Source organism: Pteropus alecto, unplaced genomic scaffold (assembly GCF_000325575.1).
Source record: "Pteropus alecto unplaced genomic scaffold, ASM32557v1 scaffold45, whole genome shotgun sequence".
In the NCBI taxonomy this organism is placed as follows: Eukaryota; Metazoa; Chordata; class Mammalia; order Chiroptera; family Pteropodidae; genus Pteropus; species Pteropus alecto.
Window position 1 is genome coordinate 18,018,998 of NW_006442491.1, and position 6,128 is coordinate 18,025,125.

At 42.7% G+C, this 6,128-nt stretch overlaps 1 protein-coding gene across 4 annotated transcripts in view; it reads right to left on the reverse strand.

The window, feature by feature from the left end:
• The window catches only part of FAM110A (family with sequence similarity 110 member A), an 11,740-nt gene extending 9,421 nt beyond the window's left edge, over positions 1–2,319 (reverse strand). For 3 of the 4 annotated variants that reach the window (XM_025039950.1, XM_025039949.1, XM_025039948.1), the window contains exon 1: positions 2,063–2,319. The gene's annotated coding sequence lies outside the window, so the exon portion shown is untranslated. The remainder of the gene's footprint in view (positions 1–2,062) is intronic. The other variant, XM_006921678.3, reaches the window with a different exon arrangement.
• Between the last annotated feature and the right edge of the window lie 3,809 nt (positions 2,320–6,128).

A 6,128-nucleotide genomic window follows, 5' to 3' on the forward strand; every position in this document is an offset into this window, starting at 1 on the left:
ATATATAATCTATTATACATAATTTTTCTTTTTTGTAGTTTAAAGAGCTTTATTAATGCAATAAACTAACTTTGTACATATTTTTTATATATAAAAAAACGAGCGAGTGATTTCAGAACGTCGTAGGTCTCATTAGAGCTTGGTCTCCAAAAACCTGTTTGAAAAAAGCAACATGTTCTTCACAGTGTTCTCCTGGTGTGAAATTAGGGTTCCCTCACAAACGCTGGTTTCGCTGCTCAAAAAAACAGAATATGGTATAGAAAAGCATGTTATCTTCAGTCTGCTTCGCAGCATCTAAAAATTTTCGTGCAGAAATGTTGTCATGGCCACCAATGCCCTGGATAAACCTTAAGGTAGCTAATTTTTCAACCAGGTGATATTTGCATATGGCTCAAAATTCAAGAGTTATAAACAGAATGAAGTAAAAATAAACTTCCCACTCTTGTTCCTTGCCACCCAGTTCCCCTCCCTGCAGGCACCACTGTAACCAGACAGTTGTGGGTTCTACCAGGGAGATTTTAGGCAGATACAAGCAATATATGTGCTTCCTAGTTTTTATACATAAGGCAAAATGATTGTGTTGTTTTCACCTTACTCTTTTTATTCAATAATACATGTTGTTCTCAATAACATGTCATTAATATATTATTAATTGTAATATGTTACTAATATATTTAATAATATATGCTATTGACTAATATATGTTGTGCTACCTCAGTATATAAAGACCTCATCGGCTCCTACTAAGTAACTTCTGGTGGGGACTGGGCTCCACAGAGGCCATATGAGTTGATCTTCCACCAGCAGAACACACTGCAAATGGTCAATAAATGTCAACTTTAGTTAATTCAATTACAGATGGTTTTGGAGCCCCTCAATTTTACACTGGAGGTGAATACCACATCTTAGCCCCTCCTTGTGTCACATTCCAGTTGGGGAAGATAATAAACTCATAAGAAATAACATATACTGATGGGGTAAATGCTCCTGAGAAAAACAAAATAGACAAGGGAGAGGGCAAGGCATATGAAGTCAGTAAATATTTGTTGAAAGAATGAAAGAAAGAGTTGTTTTCTTTCTGAGTTCCCAGAGCTCCTCCCCAGAGCCAGGAGGCGGATTCCCAGGAAAGAAGATAAGTAACTCCCCTTGAAGAAATCCAAGATTCTCAGATGCTATGGATTCTGAGTGTCTAGGATTCTAAGAGTGAAGCCAGACTGACTGGGAGCCAACCCCAGCAGTGCCAAGTCTGACTGTGTGATTTGGGGCAAGGGTCTTATCTTCTTAGAATCTCAATTTCCCCCCAACAGAAGGAAACCAACAAGAGAAAGTTGAGGGGTTGGAGGGAAGAAGGAGCCATCAGCAGGAGGCAGGACCTGGTCTAGGTCAAATGCTCCACCAGGAGGATTCCCCACCCCACCAGCAACTCCCGTCTCTTGTGGCTTCTGTTGAAGGGCTGCCTCTATCCTTTCCCCCAACCTGGGCCAGATTCTCAAAAGTCCAACAGCGACTCCAGGAATCAGAGCACCTGTTGCCCACCTGGCATCTAGCCCAGAAATGTCAGTCCAGCCCGATCCCCCGAGAGCGGCCCTCTGAGAGAGACAGCACTGCAATTCAGAACCCCTTAGTCAGAAGGACTCCAAATGAGCTCTGAGTCCAACTCTTAGCAGAGAAGACAGAGGCAGAAAGGGCACCAGGAGGGCGGTGTCGGGGAGGGGGAGAACGGAGGTGATCCAGCCAAGGCTCCATGGGCCATGTCCCTGCTGCTGGGAGGCTGAAAAAGTGACTACCAGTTGCCTAACTAAGCCTCTGAGGCAAATCTAGATCTACCTAGATTAGAGACCGCGAGGTGGAGCAGAAAGACTTGAATTGGATTTTCTGCCAGATCTCGCCAGGCTGACACTTGCCTCTCAGATCTCAGCGTTCTCATCTGTGACATGTAGTAACACCGCCTCCTCAGAGGTACGACCGTGGAGGACGCACACCGCAGGCGGTCGATTAACATACCCCTCATCGCCCTCCCACCCAGACCAGGGCTCGCGCCCCAGACCAGCCGCGCCCTCACCTGGAGCCTGCTAGGCCAGTCCTGGTTCCTCCACTGCGGGTCTTGGAGAGGCTGACAGCTCTGACCCGAGCGAGGAATGGCCGCGCCCAACGCCACTCGGGGGGCTCAGCCCCACGTAGGAACCCGCAGAGACATTTTCAGAGCTGCCCTCCGCACCCGAGTTGAGCGGGGGTATCTGACTGTCCCAAGGCCTCCACCGGAGTGAAGGTCCCGGGGCAAAGAGGAAGGGGAAGTGGGCATGCACTTCCCCCCCGTCATTGGGATGGTTTGCCCCGGACATCCTGATTGGTTCCTCGCTTCCGTTCGAATGCCGCGCCGCCCGGGTTGCCAGGCGACCGTTTAGCTTTGGTTCCGCAGGTGAGCGCAGCGGATGGACGCCGCTGTTTGGCCGCCTCGCTCTGTCCCGCCCCGCCCCGCCCCTTCGCGCAGGCCTCCTGTTCTTGCGGAGACCGCTTTAGTCCCGGTGCCCAGTTTAGTCAGCCAGGACTTTTCTCTCAGTCCCCAGCTGGTGAGCCACCACTTAGGGTCACTGGGACGGTTCCTAGTCCCGACTTCGCAGCTAACTCGCTATATAAGCCCGGGCAAGCCCCCTTGCCTCTCTATTCCCCTAACAGCACAACGATGAGTGGGTTAGTTTTAAAATGTGCCTATCCAGCAGTCCCGAAATTTACTAAGGAAATGATCGAAGATATGAGCAAAGATTAATATAACCTAGTGTTATTTATCATAGCAAAATTATGGAAATAGCCTAAATGCCCAGCGAAAAGGGATTGATTATATAAATCTATTCTGTGTAGGAGCTAAATTTACTGAGCTTTTTACATGCTAGGCAGCTTTACATGACATAATTCTTGTCATTGCTCATGGCATATCCCTTTGAGATGGTACCTTTATTTATCCCCACTTTCTGTTGAGGAATATTATGTAGCCATTAAAAATGACGTAGTTAAAAGATATTTAAAGTATGGGAGAAATGCTTAGGAAGTATTAGATTTTTTAAAGTGTGTTTCAATACACTATGTACAACAAATATGTATTAAATACATAATTATAACATCACATATATATCTATAATCATTTATAATAACAGCAGTTAATTTTTTCATTGTGCTTTTGTGGATTTTCCAGATTTCCAATATTTAAACATGTCAGGAAAAAAATCATTCCTTAAGAGGATTAGAATAAATTAACTTGGAGGGCTCTTTGATATGAGGAAATTTCATCACTGTGAGTCACTGTTTGGGTCTAGGACATTGCTCAGTTTAGAACCAGCCTCTGTTTTGTATTCATCTAGTGTTTTTAAAATTCTTGGATTGGATTGCCAGTGATTAAGCACTTACTATGTACATGCCTTGGGCAGATGGGGAGGGAGACTAATAATATATCAATAGCTAATAATGACTGTGCATCTGACATGGGCACCAACCAAATCAGAACAGACACTGTCATGAACAGGGAGTCTGGTTATATCTGCAAGGGCCAGCTAAATATCAAACCTGTCACTAACTGTGTCCTCTGCTAGATTGTGCTCGAGGCCTTACATACATTTTCTCATTGACTTCATTACTATCTGAGAAGAGAGATTCTAATATTCCTATTTTATAGATGAGAAAACAAAGATTTGTCTGGATCCAGCAGGAGTCCCCTCAACCACTCTGTCATATCCCCATGTAAATGTATAAGACCCGTTTGGCAGGAGCAGTGAGGAAAGGCAAGGAGGAGTCTGTCATGCTAAAAGACACAGAGAAAGCTCAACAGCAGCAGATGAAGACTTTGTACTTCCTGAGGCTTATACAATTTAGGGAGACTTATTTAAGAAAAGAACTACAAAATTAGGTAATAAAAATAAAATTTTCTTGGTTAGAAAGATTAAAAACACAACAAATGACAAGTTCCACAAATGTTACAAAATTCAGAAAAATAAAATTACTTTTATGAATTTTCTGTTTGACATACCTCCATAATACTTTTCACAAGCAGGTAAGACCCCTCATAACTATTGAGACATGACCTATGATTCTACATCTTCACATCTCTGTGCCAGTGGAGCCAGCTCAGTGTGCTAGGTAGGAGTGTTTCTGGAAGCCATTCCTTATACCAGGTCAGTTGGTAATAATTTATTCACAAAGGTGACTGGAAACAACATAATTAAAACCACTAAACCCAAACGAAATGTCAAGGTCCTCTTAGCCAGATCCCCAAAATGCTAACCCTTACTTCATCATTGTCTGACACAATGGGAAGTAAGAGTGGAAGGAGATGGTGGTTTTAACAGCGCGATTAAAATACCTTGATTTAGTAGAGTTTGCAGAAGCATATGACCATGTGAACACATTGCTAGGGTGCCTCTCAGATCTCATCTTCTCCACGTTAATGTCAAGAATGACGACAGCAGCACGGTGGTCAGATTCTTCTCTGAGATCTACACCTGTAATCAGGGGTTGAGAGATATTTGAGATGCCTGGGTAAAGGGCCTGCTGATCCTTAAGTCTTCAAAGCTCTCCTCTGCCCTGCATGCCCTAGAGTTTAAAACAAAACAACATAAAAACCCTGAGCCTCATTTCAGATTAGAAAAGTGAGGCAGAGGGCAGAAGGAACTTCCTCTGGACTCCAAATGAGGCCACATGAAGAGAAATCATTTGGGCACACATTCAGATTATAGTACTCAGAGAATCTTCACCTGCCAACAGCATATTGGTGATGTCCCTTATTTTCGAGGGTTATAAGTACCTGATACCAATCAATTTAGAGTAATTGAAAGCATCTTAGTCACTTCCCTTTCTCACCGTATAAGGGTGGGGAGGGAGAGCCCATAAGAATAAGTAGATGGGCCTTGTAAATTGGTACAACCTTTTTAGAGTGTAAGTTAGCAATATCAATTAAAATTCAAAATATCCTTGGTTTGGACCCAGAACTTCTACTTCTAGAAATTAATCCTAAACGGAGTGATGAACTCAAGTATTTGTTGCACCCTTTTTTAAAAACTTGGAAATAGCCCAAATGTTGATCAATAAATGACTAATCAAAAGGAGGAGGAGAGGAGGAGGAGGAGGAGGAGGAGGAGGAGGAGGAGAAGAAAGTGGACAAGTTGTCATTAGTGTGCCCACATCAGAGAGGGCTGGGCAATCCTTATGACCTTTCCTGACTCAGCACATGAGCAACAATAACGTCTCACCCTGTACACAGGCCTGAGGCTGTTTCAGTGCCTCCTCCAGCACCTTGACCTTGACAATGTTTTCTGCACTCAGCTCGAAACCAAGATGAAATCAGCTTCAGACGTCAGTTCCCTATCTTCTGTGCATACCATGGCTTTATTATTTTGTTTCATTTCATTTAAAGGATATTTTCTCTCTACGTATTTGCTTGCATCTGAACTTTTCTGGAAGGACCTACCAGAAGCCAGTCTCAGTGTTGGCCATTGGGCTGACTGAGGGACGGGGAAAGAAGAAAAGCTTTTTAGAAAATATTTTTTGTAGCTTTGGATTCTTTACATTATAAGTGTATTATCTATTTTAAAAAATAAATAACACTTTTAAGGATATTCTATGCAAGAACAAAATGAGGCAGTGAATTCAAAGACAACTCAGCCCAAATATGTCCCTTCAAATATGGCAGGTGAGAAGGCCAACTGGAATACTTTTTTAGGAAGAAAACAGTCACATTTCTTTAAAACTTCGGAGACATTTTGTGCTGTATCTTTTTAGAAATTGACCCTAACTATATAATGGAGATTCAGAAAGATTTAAAGAGAATATTTACTACAGCATCGCTATGAATAGCCAAAAAAAAAAGGAAACAACCATGATTCAATTTCCTGGCAACAGGGCAATGATACATGACAGTGGAATGGAATACTATACAGCCATTAAAATGATGTTGTTGAAAAATATTAAGTGATAGGGAAAGGTTTTTTTAACATTGTGTTTTAATAATGGTATCTCTCAATTCATTTATTTGTTCCAGAAATATTTTTGAGATCTACTATGTAGATGCAAGCGCATCTTTCTGAGCCTCAGTTTCCTTACCTGTAAAATGGGATTTAACCAGGCTTATGAGAGGCACGGCA